Source organism: Bos javanicus, chromosome 9 (assembly GCF_032452875.1).
Source record: "Bos javanicus breed banteng chromosome 9, ARS-OSU_banteng_1.0, whole genome shotgun sequence".
NCBI lineage: Eukaryota > Metazoa > Chordata > Mammalia > Artiodactyla > Bovidae > Bos > Bos javanicus.
The window spans coordinates 34,435,892-34,460,246 of NC_083876.1; the positions used below are offsets into that span (position 1 = coordinate 34,435,892).

Below are 24,355 nucleotides of genomic sequence, written 5' to 3' on the forward strand. Positions count from 1 at the left end.
TTAGAATATTGTTTATACACATGACTGGGAAAGACTAGAGATCTCTTCAAGAAAATTAGAGATGCCAAGGGAACATTTCATGCAAAGATGGGCTCAATAAAGGACAGAAATGGCATGGATCTAACAGAAACAGAAGATATTAAGAAGAGGTGGCAAGAATACACAGAAGAACTGTACAAAAAGATCTTCATGACCCAGGTAATCACGGAAAGTGTTGCACTCAATATGCCAGCAAATGTGGAAAACTCAGCAGTGGCCACAGGACTGGAAAAGGTCAGTTTTCATTCCAATCCCAAAGATAGGCAATGCCAAAGAATGCTCAAACTACTACACAATTGCACTCATTTCACACGCCAGTAAAGTAATGCTCAAAATTCTCCAAGCCAGGCTTCAGCAATACGTGAACCGTGAACTTCCAGATGTTCAAGCTGCTTTTAGAAAAGGCAGAGGAACCAGAGATCAAATTGCCAACATCTGCTGGATCATGGAAAAAGCAAGAGAGTTCCAGAAAAACATCTATTTCTGCTTTATTGACTATGCCAAAGCCTTTGACTGTAGATCACAATAAACTGTGGAAAATTCTTCAAAAGATGGGAATACCAGACCACCTGACCTGTCTCTTGAGAAATGTGTATGCAGGTCAGGAAGCAACAGTTAGAACTGGACATGGAACAACAGACTGGTTCCAAATAAGAAAAGGAGTATGTCAAGGCTGTATATTGTCACCCTGCTTATTTAACTTATATGCAGAGTACATCATGGAAACGCTGGGCTGGAAGAAACACAAGCTGGAATCAAGATTGCCGGGAGAAATCTCAATAACCTCAGATATGCAGATGACACCACCCTTATGGCAGAAAGTGAAGAGGAACTAAAAAGCCTCTTGATGAAGGTAAAAGAGGAGAGTGAATAAGTTGGCTTAAAGCTCAACATTCAGAAAACGAAGATCATGGCATCTGGTCCCACCACTTCATGGGAAATAGATGGGGAAACAGTGGAAACAGTGTCAGACTTTATTTTTTTGGGCTCCAAAATCACTGCAGATGGTGATTGCAGCCATGAAATTAAAAGACGCTTAATTCTTGGAAGGAAAGTTATGACCAACCTAGATAGCATATTGAAAAGCAGAAACATTACTTTGCCAACAAAGGTCTTTCTAGTCAAGGCCATGGTTTTTCCAGTGGTCATGTATGGATGTGAGAGTTGGACTGTGAAGAAAGCTGAGTGCTGAAGAATTGATGCTTTTGAACTGTGGTGTTGGAGAAGACTCTTGAGAGTCCCTTGGACTGCAAGGAAATCCAAGCAGTCTATCCTAACGGAGGTCAGTCCTGGGTGTTCATTGGAAGGACTGATGTTGAAGCTGAACCTCCAATACGACAGAGGATGAGATGGTTTGATGGCTTCATCGACTTGATGGATATAGGTTTGGGTGGATTCTGGGAGTTGGTGATGGACAGGGAACCTGGCATGCTGCGGTTCATGGGGTCGAAAAGAGTCGGACACGACTGAGTGGCTGAATTGAACTGAACTGATTGGGCTATTTTCATACTGGAGTTAAGTAAAGATGAAAGTGTTCATTTATGAATATCTGAAGCCACAAAGTGGCAAGAGTAGGATTCACAGAAATAACAGAAAATCAATAGGTAATTGACGTTCATTTTGGAGTAATGTGTGTGTGTGTGCACGTGTGTGCTTACTCAATGACATCATGATTAAGTATATGTTAATTTCCAGACCATCTTAGAAGTTTCCTAAAAGGAGAGTTTGTGTGTGAAGGTTGGAGGGAGAACAGAATAAAAAGAGTATTTATGAGTGCTTACTACGTGTCATTTACTACAATAGATTATTCAAATTTACTTACATAGACATCAGATCAGATCAGATCAGTCACTCAGTCATGTCCGACTCTTTGCGACCCCATGAATCGCAGCACGCCAGGCCTCCCTGTCCATCACCAACTCCCGGAGTTCACTGAGACTCATGTCCATACAGTCAGTGATGCCATCCAGCCATCTCATCCTCTGTCATCCCCTTCTTCTCCTGCCCCCAATCCCTCCCAGCATCAGAGTCTTTTCCAATGAGTCAACTCTTTGCATGAGGTGGCCAAAGTACTGGAGTTTCAGCTTCAGCATCATTCCTTCCAAAGAAATCCCAGGGCTGATCTCCTTCAGAATGGACTGGTTGGATCTCCTTGCAGTCCAAGGGATTCTCAAGAGTCTTCTCCAACACCACAGTTCAAAAGCATCAATTCTTCAGCACTCAGCCTTCTTCACAGTCCAACTCTCACATCCATACATGACCACAGGAAAAACCATAGCCTTGACTAGACGAACCTTTGTTGGCAAAGTAATGTCTCTGCTTTTGGATATGCTATCTAGGTTGGTCATAACTTTCCTTCCAAGGAGTAAGCGTCTTTTAATTTCATGGCTGCAGTCACCATCTGCAGTGATTTTGGAGCCCAGGAAAATAAAGTCTGACACTGTTTCCACTGTTTCCCCATCTATTTCCCATGAAGTGGTGGGACCAGATGCCATGATCTTCGTTTTCTGAATGCTGAGCTTTAAGCCAACTTCTTCACTCTCCACTTTCACTTTCATCAAGAGGCTTTTTAGTTCCTCTTCACTTTCTGCCATAAGGGTGGTGTCATCTGCATATCTGAGGTTATTGAGATTTCTCCCGGCAATCTTGATTCCAGCTTGTGTTTCTTCCAGCCCAGCGTTTCTCATGATGTACTCTGTATAGAAGTTAAATAAACAGGGTGATAATATGCAGCCTTGATGAACTCCTTTCCTACTTGGAACCAGTCTGTTGTTCCATGTCCAGTTCTAACTGTTGCTTCCTGACCTGCATACAAATTTCTCAAGAGCAGATCAGGTGGTCTGGTATTCCCATCTCTTTCAGAATTTTCCACAGTTTATTGTGATCCACACAGTCAAAGGCTTTGGCATAGTCAATAAAGCAGAAATAGATGTTTTTCTGGAACTCTCTTGCTTTTTCGATGATCCAGCGGATGTTGGCAATTTGATCTCTGGTTCCTCTGCCTTTTCTAAAACCAGCTTGAACATCAGGAAGTTCACGGTTCACATATACTTCAGGAAACATGAGATAATATTAATATGTTCAATTTACTAAAGGGTGTTCTAAAAAATTTAAAATTTGAATAAAAGCAATAATCAATCAGAGATGCTAATTACCTATCAATTTATTTTCTTCCCTTGACTTAAAAATTATTAATTATAAAAGCTACTATTTATTGAGTATCTACTATGCTCAAGGAACTAGAGCTCATAATTTACATGTATTGTTTCATTTTCAAAATAGTCCCACAGAAAGATAGGTGCTATTATCACAATTTTATAGAAGATATACTTGAGGGAATTCCCTAGCAGTCCAGTGGTTAGGACTCTGTCCTTTCACTGCTGAGGGTCCAGGTTCAATCCCTGGTCAGGGAACTAAGATCCTATAAACTATGCAACATGGGGAAAAAATTCAAGAAATAGAAAAAAATTAAAAATAAATAAAAGAAGATATGTCAATACTTGAGACCCAATGGGTTTATGTAAGTTGTTTTAAAATATAGTTAATAAGTCATAAAACAAGACCATGGACTCTGGTTTTTCTCTAAAAAGGCCTCATTGCATTCACTATACTGTACTATCATCATAATATTTTGATAATTATTCTTCATGTTCAACCTTCCTAATGTTTTCACTTTCATTTATAAAGAAGTATTTTCTGCTTAAATAGTTCATTTCAAAATATATTAGAACAAGAAAGGATACATCCAGTTCTATGTTACTTTACACACTTACAAGATTTACAAATCCCTTATAAAATTTAAGCCAAGATCAAAACAAGCAAAACTCCAGTATTTCTGAGTCTAAAGCTTACCAGGGAACAACTTGCTTCTAATGCTATCAATGTACAATATGGGGGCAGGCAGTGTCAGCCAAACAAACAGTGTGGAGTCAGTCGGGCTGTATGCCAGCCAACAAAGGAAATGAATCTGTTCTGTTGTGGACTGAATGTCTGTGTTCCCCCTAAAGTTCACATTCGGAAGCCCTAACTCTCAATGTGATGGTATTAGGAGCAGGGGCCTTTTATACATGATTCAATTTAAATCAGGTCGTGAGGGTGGTATATTCATGGTGGGTTAGTGCCTGCATAAAAATAGTGAGAGAGAGAGCTCTCACTCCCTCCACGCACACACATCAAGGATTGGCCAGGTGAGGAAACAGAGAGAGTGAAGGATTACAGGCCAGGAAGAAGGCCTTTACTAAGAACTGAATATTTGGGTACCTTGATCTTAGACTTCTTAGCCTAAAGAACTGTGATAAATAAATATCTGTTATTAAAAATGACCCAGTCTACAGTATTTTGTTATAGCAGCTCAAGCTGACTAATACACTAGGTAACATAGCTAACATAGAGCTGGAATTATATGTGATTCAGGACATTCAGAATAAGTCTAGATGGTCTTTCAAAGAACATAAAGAGTGTATTGATAGATTTTACAATTGCTACAGATCTCACGGAATATTCGTGGCCATGTAGAGAATGAAATGAAAACAAAGAAATCAAGCAAAAGTGATCTCTGAGTTGACAGCAATTACTACCGGATAACTTAGAATTTAGGAATATATCAATTTTTTCAGTATTTCTAATACTTCCTCCTAATTATGTTTGAATTTGACTAAATAGTTCATATTTATACAACCTTTCTCCAGCTTTCAACTGGAAATATGTACTTCCCCTTTGGAGTGATCTTGTGCACATGTCCTCCAATATGCAGCATAGGCTGCACAGTTTTGTTTTGAGTAAAATATCTGCTAAAATGTCTGCTGAGTGAGGGAGTAGGAAGGGGACTATGTAGGGAAAGTCTTTTTATAAAAAATGAGCTGGAGAAAAAGAAACAAATAGAGATTAATGTTCTATCCTTGTTCAACTTTGCACTACCTAATGTTCATAATTTATTTATTGCTCACAGAAATTTACTAATAATGTTACTTCACTTTTAAAAAACTTTCTTAATTAGTGTGCTGCTGCTGCTAAGTCACTTCAGTCGTGTCCGACTCTGTGCGACCCCTGAGACGGCAGCCCACCAGGCTCCCCCGTCCCTGGGATTTTCCAGGCAAGAGTACTGGAGTGGGGTGCCATTGCCTTCTCCTAATTAGTGTAGGCATGCTTTATTATCTACTAGGCATGCTTTATTATCTAGTTCATGTTTATATAAAGTGTATGAAGGAAAGTTTCTTTTCAGAATAAGTTTTGAATTAAAATATTCTTTACTAAGAATCCTCTTGAGGCTACTGAATCCATCACTGATGATATGGAAACAGGAAGGCAGGGCTATCGGCAATGTCTCTGCTTCATTAGAAACTGTGGCTTTCTCTGTAAAACGCTAAAATCAATCTGTCACAATTTCAAGCGAAGTCACAATGAATCCATACTCAAACGGTAGAGTTAATGAATAACTGAAGTGATCAGGTTTAGATTCTGCTTCTTTCATTCAGCAAGCCTGGACTCCAGTGGGTCAGGCACTGCTTCGGGGACAGAAAAATAAGGTACACACCTGCTGCCCTTAGGATTCACTTTCTTGTGTGACAGAAAAATCCATCAGCAACTCATTGTACATCAGAGTCCTAACTGCTATAGCTTACTTCTAGGCAAATTGCTATGTATACACAGAGGAGATACATTAGTCTGCTTGGGTTGCCATAATGGAATGCATGGTTTAACAAACATACACACATTTCTCATCCTTCTAGAACCTGAGAAGCTAAGATCAAAGTGCCAGAAGATTAAGGCTTGCAGAGGTCCACCTTCTCACTGGATCCTCACATGATGGAGTAAGAGACAAGTTCTCTGGTGTCTCTTTTTACAAGGGCACAAATCCCATCATGAGGGCCCCAATCCCATCATGAGGGCCCCATACTCATGACCTCATCTTACCCTTTTTACCTCCAAAGTCCCACCTTAAAATACTATCACATTGGGGGTTAGAACTTCAACATATGAATATTAGGGAACACAACATTCAGTCCCTAAGAGGAGGGTTGTGTTAACGCTGCCTACGATTATGGAGTAGGGCATTGCAGAAGAATTGACCCCTGAGGTCTCAGAATGGGCATGAGAGGTCACCAGTGAAGTAACAGTGAAGGCATACTTTGTAGAAAGAATAGCAGGGGAAAAAAAAAACACAGGGGGAAGAATGAAAGGTGATTGCTGCATCATGGATAGAATAAGGAGTAACTATAGGATAGTAAACAGTGAGGCAGAAAAGTAGTTTGAGACCAGATTATAGAAAGGCCTGAGCATGACTCTGAGAAGCTTAAAATTTCTTTGTATGGGTAGCAGGAAGCTGATGAAATTGTGTGTGTGTTATTAACAAAGTTTGTTTGGACTAAAGTACTACAACTAAATTTAATATTTAAAATTGATTTTTTATAAGTTTTTATGATAAAATAACATCAAACTTTGAGAAAGCAATAACACAAAGAACTCCTGTATAGTCTTTACACAGATTTACCAGTTATTACTATTTGGCCACATATACATTATTCTCTCTCTCTCTCTCTCTATATATATATATATATGTTATATATATAACATGTTATATATATAACATATATATATTTCTTATATAGACACATAGATATGCATGGGTATGTATACACACACACAAATATATATCAGATCAGATCAGATAAGATCAGTCGCTCAGTCGTGTCCGACTCTTTGCCACCCCATGAATTGCAGCATGCCAGGCCTCCCTGTCCATCACCAACTCCCGGAGTTCACTGAGACTCATGTCCATAGAGTCAGTGATGCCATCCAGCCATCTCATCCTCTGTCGTACCCTTCTCCTCCTGCCCTCAATCCCTCCCAGCATCAAAGTCTTTTCCAATGAGTCAACTCTTCGCATGAGGTGGCCAAAGTACTGGAGTTTCAGCTTCAGCATCATTCCCTCCAAAGAAATCCCAGGGCTGATCTCCTTCAGAATGGACTGGTTGGATCTCCTTGCAGTCCAAGGCACTCTCAAGAGTCTTCTCCAACACCACAGTTCAAAAGCATCAATTCTTCGGCGCTCAGCCTTCTTCACAGTCCAACTCTCACATCCATACATGACCACAGGAAAAACCATAGCCTTGACTAGACGGACCTTTGTTGGCAAAGTAATGTCTCTGCTTTTGAATATGCTATCTAGGTTGGTCATAACTTTCCTTCCAAGGAGTAAGTGTCTTTTACTTTCTTGGCTGCAGTCACCATCTGCAGTGATTTTGGAGCCCCCCAAAATAAAGTCTGACACTGTTTCCACTGTTTCCCCATCTATTTCCCATGAAGTGATGGAACCGGATGCCATGATCTTTATTTTCTGAATGTTGAGCTTTAAGCCAACTTTTTCACTCTCCACTTTCACTTTCATCAAGAGGCTTTTGAGTTCCTCTTCACTTTCTGCCATAAGGGTGGTGTCATCTGCATATCTGAGGTTATTGAGATTTCTCCCGGCAATCTTGATTCCAGCTTGTGCTTCTTCCAGTCCAGCGTTTCTCATGATGTACACTGCATAGAAGTTAAATAAGCAGGGTGACAATATACAGCCTTGACGTACTCCTTTTCCTATTTGGAACCAGTCTGTTGTTCCATGTCCAGTTCTAACTGTTGCTTCCTGACCTGCATATAGGTTTCTCAAGAGGCAGGTGAGGTGGTCTGGTATTCCAATCTCTTTCAAAATTTTCCACAGTTTATTGTGATCCACACAGTCAAAGGCTTTGGCATAGTCAATAAAGCAGAAATAGATGTTTTTCTGGAACTCTCTTGCTTTTTCCATGATCCAGCGGATGTTGGCAATTTGATCTCTGGTTCCTCTGCCTTTTCTAAAATCAGCTTGAAGAACTGGAATTTCACATATTGCTGAAGCCTGGCTTGGAGAATTTTGAGCATTACTTTACTAGCATGTGAGATGAGTGCAATTGTGTGGTAGTTTGAGCATTCTTTGGCATTGCCTATCTTAGGGATTGGAATGAAAACTGACCTTTTCCAGTCCTGTGGCCACTGCTGAATTTTCCAAATTTGCTCGCATATTGAGTGCAGCACTTTCACAGCATCATCTTTCAGGATTTGGCATAGCTCAACTGGAATTCCATCACCTCCACTAGCTTTGTTCATAGTGATGCTTTCTAAGGCCCACTTGACTTCACATTCCAGGATGTCTGGCTCTAGGTCAGTGATTATACCATCGTGATTATCTGGGTGGTGAAGATCTTTTTTGTACAGTTCTTCTGTGTATTCTTGCCATCTCTTCTTAATATCTTCTGCTTCTGTTAGGCCCATACCATTTCTGTCCTTTATTGAGCCCATCATTGCATGAAATGTTCCTTTGGTATCTCTGATTTTCTTGAAGAGATCCCTAGTCTTTCCCATTCTGTTGTTTTCCTCTATTTCTTTGCATTGATCGCTGAAGAAGGCTTTCTTATCCCTTCTTGCTATTCTTTGGAACTCTGCATTCAGATGTTTATATCTTTCCTTTTCTCCTTTGCTTTGTACTCACAGGTATATACACACATTTTTTTCTGAACTAATTGAGAGTAGTTCATCCTTTTACCTCTTAATAGTTCAGTGTGTATTTTCCAAGAATAAAGACATTCTCTTTTATAACCAAATTACAATTTTCAAATTCAAGAAATTTTAATCCATATAATTCCAATTTTGTCAACTGTTCTGATAATGACTTTTACACTATGAAAAATTTTACCCTGTAGAATCAAATCCGGAAGCATGTATTGCATTTCATTTTCTTGTCTTTTTCATGTCCTTTAATCTGCAAAGTTCCTCAGCCTTCTTTTTCATGATAATGGCATTTTTAAAAAGCATTGAGAGTTTTTAAAGAAAATGATATGTTAAAAATACCTTATTATTGAAAAATGACTAAGGTCAGTGAAAAAGAGATGAATGAATGAAAAAATAAGGGGCAGAGAGGTGATTTGGGAGACATAAACAGCTTGAGGTGATAAAGATTCAGTGGGAGGGTGAAAAGGGCACCCACATGGGAAATTCAACAGCATTCAGTGCCGATTTTGTGCGAAAAGTAAAGAAATTAAAGTTTGCTTCTAGCTTGGTCCATTCAATGGATGGTGATAGGATCATAAGTAAAGATTTTGCCTTCTGTTTGATTCTAGGTTGAAGGAGGATAACCAGTTCTGCTTTTGAGTGCTAAGTGGATCTAGGTATCATGCAGTTGGAAATAAGACACAGAACTCTGGTAAGATATCTAGGGTAGAGAAAGAGTACCTGAAGAATAACAAACCTAAATAGCCTATCTTCTGCTTAGCTTTCCATCTTCCAGCTGAGACTTGTACACAGGAGATGCTTAAGATGGATTGTAGCCTGACAACCATCTCACAGTAGCTTAAAGTGAAGTTGCTCAGTTGTGTCCGACTCTTTGTGACCCCATAGACTGTAGCCTATCAGGTTCCTCCGTTCATGGGATTTTCCAGGCAAGAGTACTGGAGTGGATTGCCATTTCCTTCTCCAGAGGATCTTCCCGACCCAGGAATCGAACCCGGGTCTCCTGCATTGCAGGCAGACGCTTTACCATCTGAGCCACCCAGGAAGCCACCAGTAGCTTAAGGGAAAGGCAAAAGGGTGGTCAAGTTTTCTTCCAGGCAGACGAAGGCTGGGAGGACTCTGGGGATTTCCCTGCAGAATTGAGGAAGCCCTGAGCTGATCAGGGCAGCTCCTCCCTGCTGCAGAGACTCAAATAGGAATTAATAGGGTCCCAGAGGAACAACGCTTTGTACCAGCTTCACAATCCCCCATCTAGAATTTCCAAATCCAGAGAACTCCTATAGAACCTTTCACCTACACTTCTCTTCTACTGTCCTGTCCTGCACCCGCTGAGGGGTTGGGAGGGAGTGTGCAAAAAGGAATCAGACCATCCGGTTGGTCATTTATTGGCTCATCATTTATTCATCTATTCAAGAAATATATAGTGAATGTCTATATAGTGAATGCCAGATGCTGAGCTAGGTTCTTCAAGTATGGCAATTAACAAACATATTTGACATCATCATTGCATTTCCAATCTATCAAGGGAAACATTAAATAAATAATTAACTAAAATTGTTAAGTGCTACAAATGGGGATGTGAGTGCAGTCAGAGTGTGTGAGAGGGAGAGGCCCAGCTTGGTGTAGAGGCTCAGGGAAATCTTCCCAGAAAAGGTGACAGGAGAAGGTGAGGAGGAGGCAGCTGGGTAAAAAGGGTGAGGAAGCAGGGAGGATGAGGTAGAGAGAATGCCAGGCAAAGCAAACTGTATAAAAAGAACCCAAGGCAGGAATGTGGAAGTGAACATTTGCCCAAATGTGGAAGTGAAAATGTTAACTGTGGCTAAAAGGAAGACAGCACCTCACCTGGGGTGAGGTCTTTACGCTAAGAGATAATCAGCCACTGGTGGGGGGGTGGGGAGGGCGGTTACTGGAAGGATGTGACAGCTACTGCCTATCAGGTCTCTCTGGTTGTGAAGTGGAGAAGAGATTAAAAGATCAAAGGTGAATGTATGAAGTGTGCCCTCTTGGGGCACACAGACATTTATTAATAATATAAGAGGTAATATAGAAACATAGCAAACGAGCATGACCCTGAGCAGGGCTGGACCTCCCTGCTCCTGAAACACAGCCTAGCTCCACATGGGTAAGGCCAGGGATTCTAGAAGTCCTGGCCATCTCCAGGGAAGAAAAGGAACAAGACTCCCTCTCCAGGTAAGTCCTCAGGACTGCCTTGACCTCCAAGGGAGAAGAAACCTGACCCCAAACAGTTTGCCTGCTCTCTCTCTCTTTATGCCAGCACATAACACCAACTCCAAAATCTTTCAGCCTGACTCAGTAATCCAACTACTGCTCTATAATCAAAGAATGATCTATCTCTTAGGACCTTGCTCCATATTTTCTGTTTGCACAGTATCTGAATAAAAATCATACTTGAGATGATTTCACCTTTAAATTTATTGCCTATAAATGCTCATCATAAGATGGCTGTGAAGTTTGCATTAAGAATCATAATCATATGTTATCATATATAAACGACTTCACTGAACTAGAGTAGCATTTACTCTGGCTTACTTCCATATGCCAAGACTTTAATGCTGCCTGCTGGCAACAGGAACACTGCTGGAATTCATTCTTGAACAGAACTTTTTCTGAACTGGAACTTGACACTAAAAAGCAGTGAAGAAAACTTGTTACCATTCATTTATTTTGGACTTAAATTCAAAGGGTGAGAGGAACGGGAAGGACAATAGTTCTTTGACACAAGCAAGTTAGTAGAAGGCCAAAAATCTCTTTATTAGACTTGATAGCCTGAGGCAGAATAGTCAGGAAAACAATTTTGCAAAGTAGATCTTTGCAAGGGAGGGGAAAGATAAGATAAATATATGTAATGAAGCATATTAAGCAACTGCAAATGTTGTACCTGGACCCTCTAAATTCTAAAAATTCCCAGCTCTTCATTCATGTGGAATTTGATAAAAAAAAGAGTGATAAAATTATATATTCAGAAGTTAAAGGAACTTGGACATTTGAAGTTGAACTTTTTTGCTTTCATTTTTGCATTTATATGGAAATCATATTCAAATATGACATGAAATGAGTACTGTATTATTAAAGCAGCTGTTATTATTATTCCCCAAATAGTAACAGCCACTTAAAATGTACTACTTGAAACTTACTCTTCAAGCATGATTCTATTACTTCCACTTATTTCCTAATTGTGACTTTGGGCCCCAAAGGACAACAGCAACTTTCAGAAGCATAAATTTAGTAGTTTAGTGCTGAATAAAATGTCTTCCTGGAAGATGTGAAAGTGTGTCTACACTTTACTTTCTTATTACTGTACAGATCTTCCTAAGATAAACTTACACTCTTTTTTTGGACTAAGATTTATGAATAACTGTCAAATTAAAAAGAAATGGTTTGAACAAAAGCAAATTATTAGCAGACCAGCAGATTATTAAAATTCCACAACTGTATTTCCATCTCATGTTCTACATTATGGTTGTCCACAGACAACCACTCCCAAAACACTAGCAGTATCAGAAAACAGAAAAGTGTGCAAAGCAATTTTCTTTTAGACCATGTTAATTTTACTTTCTGAACTTCAATATTCACAGTATATTATGGAATTTATTTCTCTACCCACCTCTTCACTACCCACAAATGCGGCACACATTTCTTTTTTCTTCCTTACTCTGTGCACCATTCAACCCAGAAATCTGAAAAGGAGGAAATTCAGAAGGGCAGAGTCTACAAAGCTGACTTAACTTGGCTTATATTCTTAAAAATTTTGGCCTAGAATAGCCAGATATATTCTTTTTTTTTTTTTTTTAAATTTCAGGTATACACGTGCTCCCCATCCCGAACCCTCCTCCCTCCTCCCTCCCCACACCATCCCCCCGGGCCGTCCCAGCGCACCAGCCCCAAGCATCCAGCACCGTGCACCGAACCCGGACTGGCACCCCGCCTCACACATGACACTTCACATGCCTCAATGCCACTCCCCCAAATCCTCCCACCCTCTCCCTCCCCCACAGAGTCCACAAGACCGTTCCATACATCAGTGTCTCCTTCGCTGTCCCGTATACAGGGTTATCGTTACCATCTTTCTAAATTCCATATATATGCGTTAGTATACTGTATTTATGTTTTTCCTTCTGGCTTACTTCACTCTGTATCATAGGCTCCAGTTTCATCCACCTCATTAGAACTGATTCAAATGTATTCTTTTTAATGGCTGAGTAATACTCCATTGTGTATATGTACCACTGCTTTCTTATCCATTCATCTGCTGATGGACATCTAGGTTGCTTCCATGTCCTGGCTATTATAAACAGTGCTGCAATGAACATTGGGGTACACGTGTCTCTTTCCCTTCTGGTTTCCTCAGTGTGTATGCCCAGCAGTGGGACTGCTGGATCATAAGGCAGTTCTATTTCCAGTTTTTTAAGGAATCTCCACACTGTTCTCCACAGTGGCTGTACTAGTTTGCATTCCCACCAACAGTGTAAGAGGGTTCCCTTTTCTCCACACCCTCTCCAGCATTTATTATTTGTAGACTTTTGGATCGCAGCCATTCTGACTGGTGTGAAATGGTACCTCATAGTGGTTTTGATTTGCATTTCTCTGATAATGAGTGATGTTGAGCATCTTTTCATGTGTTTGTTAGCCATCTGTATGTCTTCTTTGGAGAAATGTCTATTTAGATCTTTGGCCCATTTTTTGATTGGGTCATTTATTTTTCTGGAGTTGAGCTGTAGGAGTTGCTTGTATATTTTTGAGATCAGTTGTTTGTCGGTTGCTCCATTTGCTATTATTTTCTCCCATTCTGAAGGCTGTCTTTTCACCTTGCTAATAGTTTCCTTTGATGTGCAGAAGCTTTTAAGTTTAATTAGGTCCCATTTGTTTATTTTTGCTTTTATTTCCAATATTCTGGGAGGTGGGTCATAGAGGATCCTGCTGTGATGTATGTCAGAGAGTGTTTTGCCTATGTTCTCCTCTAGGAGTTTTATAGTTTCTGGTCTTACATTGAGATCTTTAATCCATTTTGAGTTTATTTTTGTATATGGTGTTAGAAAGTGTTCTAGTTTCATTCTTTTACAAGTGGTTGACCAGATTTCCCAGCACCACTTGTTAAAGAGATTGTCTTTAATCCACTGTATATTCTTGCCTCCTTTGTCAAAGATAAGGTGTCCATATGTGCGTGGATTTATCTCTGGGCTTTCTATTTTGTTCCATTGATCTATATTTCTGTCTTTGTGCCAGTACCATACGTCTTGATAACTGTGGCTTTGTAGTAGAGCCTGAAGTCAGGTAGGTTGATTCCTCCAGTTCCATTTTTCTTTCTCAAGATCGCTTTGGCTATTCGAGGTTTTTTGTATTTCCATACAAATTGTGAAATTATTTGTTCTAGCTCTGTGAAGAATACTGTTGGTAGCTTGATAGGGATTGCATTGAATCTATAAATTGCTTTGGGTAGTATACTCATTTTCACTATATTGATTCTTCCAATCCATGAACATGGTATATTTCTCCATCTATTAGTGTCCTCTTTGATTTCTTTCACCAGTGTTTTATAGTTTTCTATATATAGGTCTTTAGTTTCTTTAGGTAGATATATTCCTAAGTATTTTATTCTTTTCGTTGCGATGGTGAATGGAATTGTTTCCTTAATTTCTCTTTCTGTTTTCTCATTATTAGTGTATAGGAATGCAAGGGATTTCTGTGTGTTGATTTTATATCCTGCAACTTTACTATAATTATTGATTAGTTATAGTAATTTTCTGGTGGAGTCTTTAGGGTTTTCTATGTAGAGGATCATGTCATCTGCAAATAGTGAGAGTTTTACTTCTTCTTTTCCAATTTGGATTCCTTTTATTTCTTTTTCTGCTCTGATTGCTGTAGCCAAAACTTCCAAAACTATGTTGAATAGTAATGGTGAAAGTGGGCACCCTTGTCTTGTTCCTGACTTTAGAGGAAATGCTTTCAATTTTTCACCATTGAGGATAATGTTTGCTGTGGGTTTGTCATATATAGCTTTTATTATGTTGAGGTATGTTCCTTCTATTCCTGCTTTCTGGAGAGTTTTTATCATAAATGGATGTTGAATTTTGTCAAAGGCTTTCTCTGCATCTATTGAGATAATCATATGGTTTTTGTTTTTCAATTTGTTTATGTGGTGTATTACATTGATTGATTTGCGGATATTGAAGAATCCTTGCATCCCTGGGATAAAGCCCACTTGGTCATGGTGTATGATCTTTTTAATGTGTTGTTGGATTCTGATTGCTAGAATTTTGTTAAGGATTTTTGCATCTATGTTCATCAGTGATATTGGCCTGTAGTTTTCTTTTTTTGTGGGATCTTTGTCAGGTTTTGGTACTAGGGTGATGGTGGCCTCATAGGATGACTTTGGAAGTTTACCTTCCTCTGCAATTTTCTGGAAGAGTTTGAGCAGGATAGGTGTTAGCTCTTCTCTAAATTTTTGGTAGAATTCAGCTGTGAAGCCGTCTGGACCTGGGCTTTTGTTTGCTGGAAGATTTTTGATTACAGTTTCAATTTCCGTGCTTGTGATGGGTCTGTTAAGGTTTTCTATTTCTTCCTGGTCGAGTTTTGGAAAGTTGTACTTTTCTAAGAATTTGTCCATTTCTTCCTCATTGTCCATTTTATTGGCATATAATTGTTGATAATAGTCTTTTATGATCCTTTGTATTTCTATGTTGTCTGTTGTGATCTCTCCACTGTCATTTCTAATTTTATTGATTTGATTTTTCTCCCTTTGTTTCTTGATGAGTCTGGCTAATGGTTGGTCAATTTTATTTATCCTTTCAAAGAACCAGCTTTTGGCTTTGTTGATTTTTGCTATGGTCTCTTTTGTTTCTTTTGCATTTATTTCTGCTCTAATTTTTAAGATTTCTTTCCTTCTACTAACCCTGGGGTTCTGCATTTCTTCCTTTTCTAGTTGCTTTAGGTGTAGAGTTAGGTTATTTATTTGACTTTTTTCTTGTTTCTTGAGGTGTGCCTGTATTGCTATGAACTTTCCCCTTAGGACTGCTTTTACTGTGTCCCACAGGTTTTGGGTTGTTGTGTTTTCATTTTCATTCGTTTCTATGCAAATTTTGATTTCTTTTTTGATTTCTTCTGTGATTTGTTGGTTATTCAGCAGCGTGTTGTTCAGCCTCCATATGTTGGAATTTTTAATAGTTTTTCTCCTGTAATTGAGATCTAATCTTACTGCATTGTGGTCAGAAAAGATGCTTGGAATGATTTCTATTTTTTTGAATTTACCAAGGCTAGCTTTATGGCCCAGGATGTGATCTATCCTGGAGAAGGTTCCATGTGCGCTTGAGAAAAAGGTGAAATTCATTGTTTTGGGATGAAATGTCCTATAGATATCAATTAGGTCTAACTGGTCTATTGTAGCATTTAAAGTTTGTGTTTCCTTGTTAATTTTCTGTTTAGTTGATCTATCCATAGGTGTGAGTGGGGTATTAAAGTCTCCCACTATTATTGTGTTATTGTTAATTTCTCCTTTCATACTTGTTAGCATTTGTCTTACATACTGCGGTGCTCCCGTGTTGGGTGCATATATATTTATAATTGTTATATCTTCTTCTTGGATTGATCCTTTGATCATTATGTAGTGACCTTCTTTGTCTCTTTTCACAGCCTTTGTTTTAAAGTCTATTTTATCTGATATGAGTATTGCTACTCCTGCTTTCTTTTGGTCCCTATTTGCATGGAAAATCTTTTTCCAGCCCTTCACTTTCAGTCTGTATGTGTCTCCTGTTTTGAGGTGGGTCTCCTGTAGACAACATATGTAGGGGTCTTGTTTTTGTATCCATTCAGCCAGTCTTTGTCTTTTGGTTGGGGCATTCAACCCATTTACGTTTAAGGTAATTACTGATAAGTATGATCCCGTTGCCATTTACTTTATTGTTTGGGGTTCGAATTTATACACCATTTTTGTGTTTCCTGTCTAGAGAATATCCTTTAGTATTTGTTGTAGAGCTGGTTTGGTGGTGCAGAATTCTCTCAGCTTTTGCTTGTCTGAGAAGATTTTGATTTCTCCTTCATACTTGAATGAAATCCTTGCTGGGTACAATAATCTGGGCTGTAGGTTATTTTCTTTCATCATTTTAAGTATGTCTTGCCATTCCCTCCTGGCTTGAAGAGTTTCTATTGAAAGATCAGCTGTTATCCTTATGGGAATCCCCTGGTGTGTTATTTGTTGTTTTTCCCTTGCTGCTTTTAATATTTGTTCTTTGTGTTTGATCTTTGTTAATTTGATTAATATGTGTCTTGGGGTGTTTCGCCTTGGGTTTATCCCGTTTGGGATTCTCTGGGTTTCTTGGACTTGGGTGATTATTTCCTTCCCCAGTTTAGGGAAGTTTTCAACTATTATCTCCTCAAGTATTTTCTCATGGTCTTTCTTTTTGTCTTCTTCTTCTGGAACCCCTATGATTCAAATGTTGTAGCGTTTAATATTGTTCTGGAGGTCTCTGAGATTGTCCTCATTTCTTTTAATTCGTTTTTCTTTTATTCTCTCTGATTCATTTATTTCTACCATTCTATCTTCTAATTCACTAATCCTATCTTCTGCCTCTGTTATTCTACTATTTGTTGCCTCCAGAGTGTTTTTAATTTCATTTATTGCATTATTCATTATATATTGACTCTTTTTTATTTCTTCTAGGTCCTTGTTAAACCTTTCTTGCATCTTCTCAATCCTTGTCTCCAAGCTATTTATCTGTGATTCCATTTTAATTTCAAGATTTTGGATCAATTTCACTATCATTATTCGGAATTCTTTATCAGGTAGATTCCCTATCTCTTCCTCTTTTGTTTGGTTTGGTGGGCATTTATCCTGTTCCTTTATCTGCTGGCTATTCCTCTGTCTCTTCATCTTGTTTAAATTGCTGAGTTTGGGGTGTCCTTTCTGTATTCTGGCAGTTTGTGGAGTTCTCTTTATTGTGGCTTTTCCTCACTGTGTGTGGGTTTGTACAGGTGGCTTGTCAAGGTTTCCTGGTTAGGGAAGCTTGTGTCAGTGTTCTGATGGGTGGAACTGTATTTCTTCTCTTTGTTCAGTTGTGCTATGGGGAGGGAAGGAGGGATGCTGCAAACAAATGACACTGGCGTGCGCTCGCAGTGCCTCAGCCACACTGGGTCTGCCCCCGCTCACGGCGCGTGTAGCCTCCCTGCTCACACTGCTCTGGCTCTAGGTTGTTCCGCCGGGAACAATCCGAGGCTGGCCCTGGGTTGCATGTACCTCCCAGGTCCAAGCCGCTCAGGTTCAGGCACTCGGGTAGTCCTCAGAGGCGCAGACTCAGTTGGGCCTGAGTATTGTGCTCTTCCCAGGTCCGAGCAGCTCAAGTGATGAGGTGTTTGGCGAGCGCCAATGCTGCGACTTATCGCCTCCCCGCCACTCGGTTATCTGGGCGTAAAACCGGCGCACCTTCTTAGGCAGATGTTAACCGTCCAGACCCCCAAGAAGTTTTAGTTAGCAAAGAAGCCTGCTTACAGTTTTATAGATAATGTCTCTCTGGGGCTGCGATTGCCCCCTTCCGGCTCTGGCTGCCTGTCACCGGAGGGGGAAGGTCTGCAGCCGGCTATCTCTGTTCAATTCTTTGTTCCGTGCGCGGGCCTGGCGGTGTCTTAGGTTGGGGCTGGCTTTTCGCGTGGTAGATATCCCACAGTCTGGTTTGCTAGCCCAAATTATTTCGCTCAGATAGTGCTCAGGGTATTCAGGCCAGATTATTACTCTAAGCAATGCAGCCCGCGCCGCGCCTCCCTGCCCAGCCCCCGCTTGTTAATGGCGCGTGCAGGCGTCTGCGCTGCTTCTCCGCTGGGGGAGTTACCGTAGGACTCGCAATCTTCGAGTTTTAATTGTTTATTTATTTTTTCTTCCTGTTATGTTGCCCTCTGTGCTTCCAAAGCTCGGCACAGATTCGGCAGTGAGAAGGTTTCTATATTCTAATCATAATAGTTATAAGACTCAGACGAGCTCAAATTCTACAAAATCAATGATTTTTCTTCTTTTTTAATGTAAGCAGACTTTCCAGATGAGAGAGTTTAATACTCTTTTAGTTTATCATGCCTTGGGGTCATTTTGTTCCCATAATTTTATAAACCTATAATTACAGATAACTTTTAATTGGTTCAAATTATTCTTAAAACCATGAGAGGGACAAAAACTGCTAGTTGTTCCTCAATATTCAGCCCTTCCTTCTTTCCCCAGAATTTTAGGTGAACACAAAATCACTTTATCTAGAGACCCATTTCTCTAGCAAACCAAGTTTTGCCATTGGCATGTGAGTGGATATGACTGTGGGATTTTTTAGGTCACATTAGAAAACTGCTTTACTTCCTCGTTACCTGTATTTATTACTTAATAATACTTACTTAGAGATACCAAGGGGACATTTCATGCAAAAATGGGCTCGATAAAGGACAGAAATGGTATGGACCTAACAGAAGCAGAAGATATTAAGAAGAGGTGGCAAGAATACACAGAAGAACTGTACAAAAAGATCTTCACGACCCAGATAATCACGATGGTGTGATCACTCATCTAGAGCCAGACATCCTGGAATGTGAAGTCAAGTGGGCCTTAGAAAGCATCACTACGAACAAAGCTAGTGGAGGTGATGGAATTCCAGTTGAGCTATTTCAAATCCTGAAAGATGAGGCTGTGAAAGTGCTGCACTCAATATGCCAGCAAATTTGGAAAACTCAGCAGTGGCTGCAGGACTGGAAAAGGTCAGTTTTCATTCCAATCCCAAAGAAAGGCAATGCCAAAGAATGCTCAAACTACCACACAATTGCACTCATCTCACATGCTAGTAAAGTAATGCTCAAAATTCTCCAAGCCAGGCTTCAGCAATATGTGAACCGTGAACTTCCTGATGTTCAAGATGGTTTTAGAAAAGGTAGAGGAACCAGAGATCAAATTGCCAACATCCGCTGGATCATTGAAAAAGCAAGAGAGTTCCAGAAAAACATCTATTTCTGCTTTATTGACTATGCCAAAGCCTTTGACTGTGTGGATCACAATAAACTGTGGAAAATTTTGAAAGAGATTGGAATACCAGACCACCTCACCTGCCTTTTGAGAAACCTATATGCAGGTCAGGAAGCAACAGTTAGAACTGGACATGGAACAACAGACTGGTTCCAAATAGGAAAAGGAGTATGTCAAGGCTGTATATTATCATCCTGCTTATTTAACTTACATGCAGAGTACATCATGAGAAATGCTGGACTGGAAGAAACACAAGCTGGAATCAAGATTGTTGGGAGAAATATCATAACCTCAGATATGCAGATGACACCACCCTAATGGCAGAAAGTGAAGAGTCGAAAGCCTCTTGATGAAAGTGAAAGTGGAGAGTGAAAAAGTTGGCTTAAAGCTCAACATTCAGAAAACGAAGATCATGGAATCCGGTCCCACCACTTCATGGGAAATGGGGAAACAGTGGAAACAGTGTCAGACTTTATTTTCCTGGGCTCCAAAATCACTGCAGATGGTGACTGCAGCCATGAAATTAAAAGACACTTACTTCTTGGAAGGAAAGTTATGACCAACCTAGATAGCATATTCAAAAGCAGAGACATTACTTTGCCAACAAAGGTTCATCTAGTCAAGGCTATGGTTTTTCCTGTGGTCATGTATGGATATGAGAGTTGGACTGTGAAGAAGGCTGAGTGCTGAAGAATTGATGCTTTTGAACTGTGGTGTTGGAGAAGACCCTTGAGAGTCCCTTGGACTGCAAGGAGATCCAACCAGTCCATTCTGAAGGAGATCAGCCCTGGGATTTCTTTGGAAGGAATGATGCTGAAGCTGAAACTCCAGTACTTTGGCCACCTGATGTAAAGAGCTGACTCACTGGAAAAGACTCTGATGCTGGGAGGGATTGGGGGCAGGAGGAGAAGGGGACGACAGAGGATGAGATGGCTGGATGGCATCACTGACTCGATGGACGTGAGTCTGAGTGAACTCCGGGAGTTGGTGATGGACAGGGAGGCCTGGAGTGCTGCGATTCATGGGGTCGCAAAGAGTCGGACACGACTGAGCAACTGAACTGAACTGAACTGAATACTTAATAATTTACAAATTGATATCGTCCAGGCAAACCAGGATGGTTAATCACCATGTCTGGACCTTTTACCCAAACCCCAATTACAAAGGTTTAGCAAGAGTTTTTAAAAGGCTGATGGTCGCAGACCACATCTAAATTCCAGAGAACTCCATCATGGCGGGAGACGATTCCTTATGAGACCAAAGTTGCTAGAGAAATTCTGCCTCTTCCTCCAAGTCACCTTTTCCTGGGTTTGACAAAAAGTGAATTTGCTGGAAATTTTGCTGAATTTACCCTAAGAAGATTCATAAGCAGAGCCTTGCAAGGAGATGGGAGAACACATCTGAGAAGGAAATGCAATTCTGTCATCTTGAAGCATGTGCTGTTGTTGTTTAGTCACTCAGTCCTGTCTGACTCTTTGTGAATCCATGGATTGTAGCCCACCAGGCTTCTCTGCCCATGGGATTTCCCAGGCAAGAATACTGGAGTGGGTTGCCATTTCCTTCTCCAGGGGATCTTCCCTACCCAGGGATTGCATTGACAGGTGGATTCAACCCAAGGATCAAACCCATGTCTCCTGCATTGGCAGTGTATTCTTAACCACTGAGATACCACAGAAGACCAAAGCATGTGTAGCTAATCAAATAATCCTAAAATATTACCTATCAAAGGTCTGGAGCCTCCCTGGTGGCTCAGACAGTAAAGAATCTGCCTGCAATGCAGGATCCCTGGGTCAGGAAGATCCCCTAGAGAAGGGAATGGGTACCCACTCCAGTATTCTTGCCTGGAGAATTCCACAGACAGAGAAGCCTGGTAGGATACAGTCCATGGGGTTGCAAAGAGTTGGACAAGACTGAGCGAGGAACACACTTATTATAGGTCCTCAGTGTGGTCATTAATTATTTACAATCTACCAAAATTAGTGTCTTAACCTGCGTGCCCCCAGAAGCTGACCCTGGGTCAGGTATTGGACTGCAAGTAGTTTATTTAGGAGATGATCCCAAAAGGCACTAGTGACAGGCTGGGGAAAGAGAAGGAGGAAAGGAAGCCAGTATAGGCATGACGATAAGCAGGTTACTCACAAAGGCAGCTGGGACTACATCCCACTGGGACCTCTGAGTGATTTTCATGCATCAGAGTTGTTCTCCACCAGAAAGGAAAGGAAGCTGGGATGTTTATCCCTCCAATTCTCTAGCATTTTGGCCTGGCAGTAGGAAGCCTTCAGCATCATTGAAACAGTGAATGTCCAGGGAATGTGGACAGAATGTAGACCAACAATCCTGCTATAATGGACCATCCAAATTATATCCTGCGTCTTACCACTTCTTATCTTTTCTACAGTGACAACCCTAGTCCAAGCCAATGTCAACTCTCTCCTGAAATGCTGCAGCTGCTTCCTCATTGGCGTCCTTGCCTGTATTCTTCCACCCCACCAAATCCCCACAAAACAGCCCAAATGATTTTTCCAAAGCATGATTCCAATTATATCATCCTTACTCTGCCAAAAATTCAGAGATTACAGAACAGAATCCAGCTTCCATACAGACTTCAAAGCCTTTTGCATGATCTTCTGCCCCACTATTTCTGACCTCATCCCCTCAGCAAAGTTAGTTGACTACCCAGTCACCCACTCTGTGTTGATTAGCCTTGTCTCAACCTTTGTTCTGTTGTTCCTTCTGTTAATATTGCTCTTTTCAGTGGATCACCTTCTAACCACACAGGTATAACTCAAATATCACCTCCCACAAAGGCCTCCTCTTGATATCTTAGCCCTAATCACCTTATAAACTGCCTTTCCTTAGAGCATTTATCAGTCCCCATAATTATCTTTTTATATGCTTTCATATTTCTTGTCTGCACACAAGAAAGTAAACCCCTGACAGTCAGGGATTTGACATGCCTTATTCAAAGCTATGGGGCTTCCCAGGTGGTACAGTGGTAAAGAGTCCGCCCACCAATGCAAAGAGACACAGAAGATGCAGATTCAGTCCCTGGTTTGGAAAGAAACCCTGGGAGAGGGAATGGCTACTCACTCCAGAGTTCTTGCCTGGAGAATTCCATGGACAGAGGAGCATGGCGGGCTACAATCCATGGGGTCACAAAGAGTCAGACATGACTGAGCAGCTGGGCATGCTCACAGGCATTCAAAGCTATATCCCCAGTACCTAGAACATACTAGGGATTTCAGAAATATTCGTCACTGAAAAAATGTTTCCAAGGTTAATGAGGTTGAATGAAAGGGCCCCTCTGTCTTATACATTGTAAACATAACTTCAATATACCCTGTTTATCGTTGGTCTACAATAATAAGGAAGAGATGGTTTGCTAAGAAAAGGCAAAACTGGTGAGATTATGGAAAATTTTTCATCAGTGGCATCCCAGTTAATGGAGTTCTACTTCTGAAGAGGTTTTTAATGATAATGTTCTAGCTATTTTTAGAAAGAAAATAAAATGACAACTTCCAATTTTTCTTTTTCCCTTTAAGTAAACCCATTTGTAGCTTTCAGTTAAAATTGTTCTGTTCCAGGGTTTAGTCATGCATTGAAAAATTACTGAAACTAACAACATCAGAAAACATAACAATTTCCAGGAGTTAAATTATTGCTTTCTGAAAATCTAAAAGCTTTTCTTGCTTAAATATTTAAATTAAGGTGGTTATATTTTATTTTCCATGTGGTATTTCCTGCCTTCTCTTTCTACACATTGGCTGATTTAGTCATTAGATCACATCTCATCTTATATAAAGACCCTGAAATTAAAAAATGTTTGGGATAAAGTCAGCAAATTTTAAACAGGAAAAAAATAAATGCACACTGTCAGGGTTCAATAGGATGCTGATGGCAGAACACAACACTCCACGGTGAGAGTCAAAGCCCCTCACATACAGCCCCCACATTCCAACCTTCCCCCTCCCCCTTCTTCCCCTGCCCATGCCACTGACTTTGTCTATACTTGCTCATCTCCAATGCTCTCCTCTAATGCCTTTTGTCTTCCTTCAAGTCCCAGCCTGTGTCCCCTCTTCTATAAAGCTCTCTCCAAACCCCCCAGGGAATCACTAGGTGCTTTTTTTTTCCTGTGCTGAGTGCTCAGCTTGTATTGGGTAAAACATGCCTAATGTCCCCCTTTTCAAATGGCATTGTAATGTCCTACCTCCCACTGGATAATCTCTCAGGGCAGGAACTGTGGCTTTATCCTGGAATCCTCCATTATATTTTACTGGGAAGTCTCAATGTGTGTGTGCGTGTGAGCGTGCATGCTGAGTCATGTCTGACTCTTTACAACCCCACGGACTGTAGCCTTCCAGGCACCTCTGTCCATGGGACTTCCCATCCAAGTCTCAATGTGTATATGTATGTGTGTAAGTGTGTCTGTGTGTGTGTGTGCGTGTGCTCAGTTGTGTCCGATTCTTTGTGACCCCATGGACTGTAGCCTCCCAGGCACCTCTGTCCATGGGACTTCCCAGGCAAGAATATTGGAGTGGGCTGCCGTTTCCTACTCTAAGGGATCGAACCTGAGTCTCTTGCATCTCCTGCATTGGCAGGCAGATTATTTACGACTGCACCACCTGGGAAGCCCAGGAATAAATAGTGTTCTTTCAACATACTCCAGGGTTCTGAGAGAGTATGTTCTGCATACTGCAGAACGACAACAGCTGTTGTCGTTGTTCAGTTACTCAGTCATGTCCAACTCTTTGCGACCCCATGGCTGTAGCATACCAGGCTTCCCTGTCC

General features: G+C 40.6%; 1 non-coding gene across 1 annotated transcript; it reads right to left on the reverse strand.

Annotated features, from left to right (window-relative positions):
- Positions 1 to 9,541: 9,541 nt before the first annotated feature.
- TRNAC-GCA (transfer RNA cysteine (anticodon GCA)) lies at positions 9,542 to 9,613 on the reverse strand. The gene has a single exon. It is a non-coding gene; the product is annotated as a tRNA-Cys (tRNA).
- Positions 9,614 to 24,355: the final 14,742 nt, after the last annotated feature.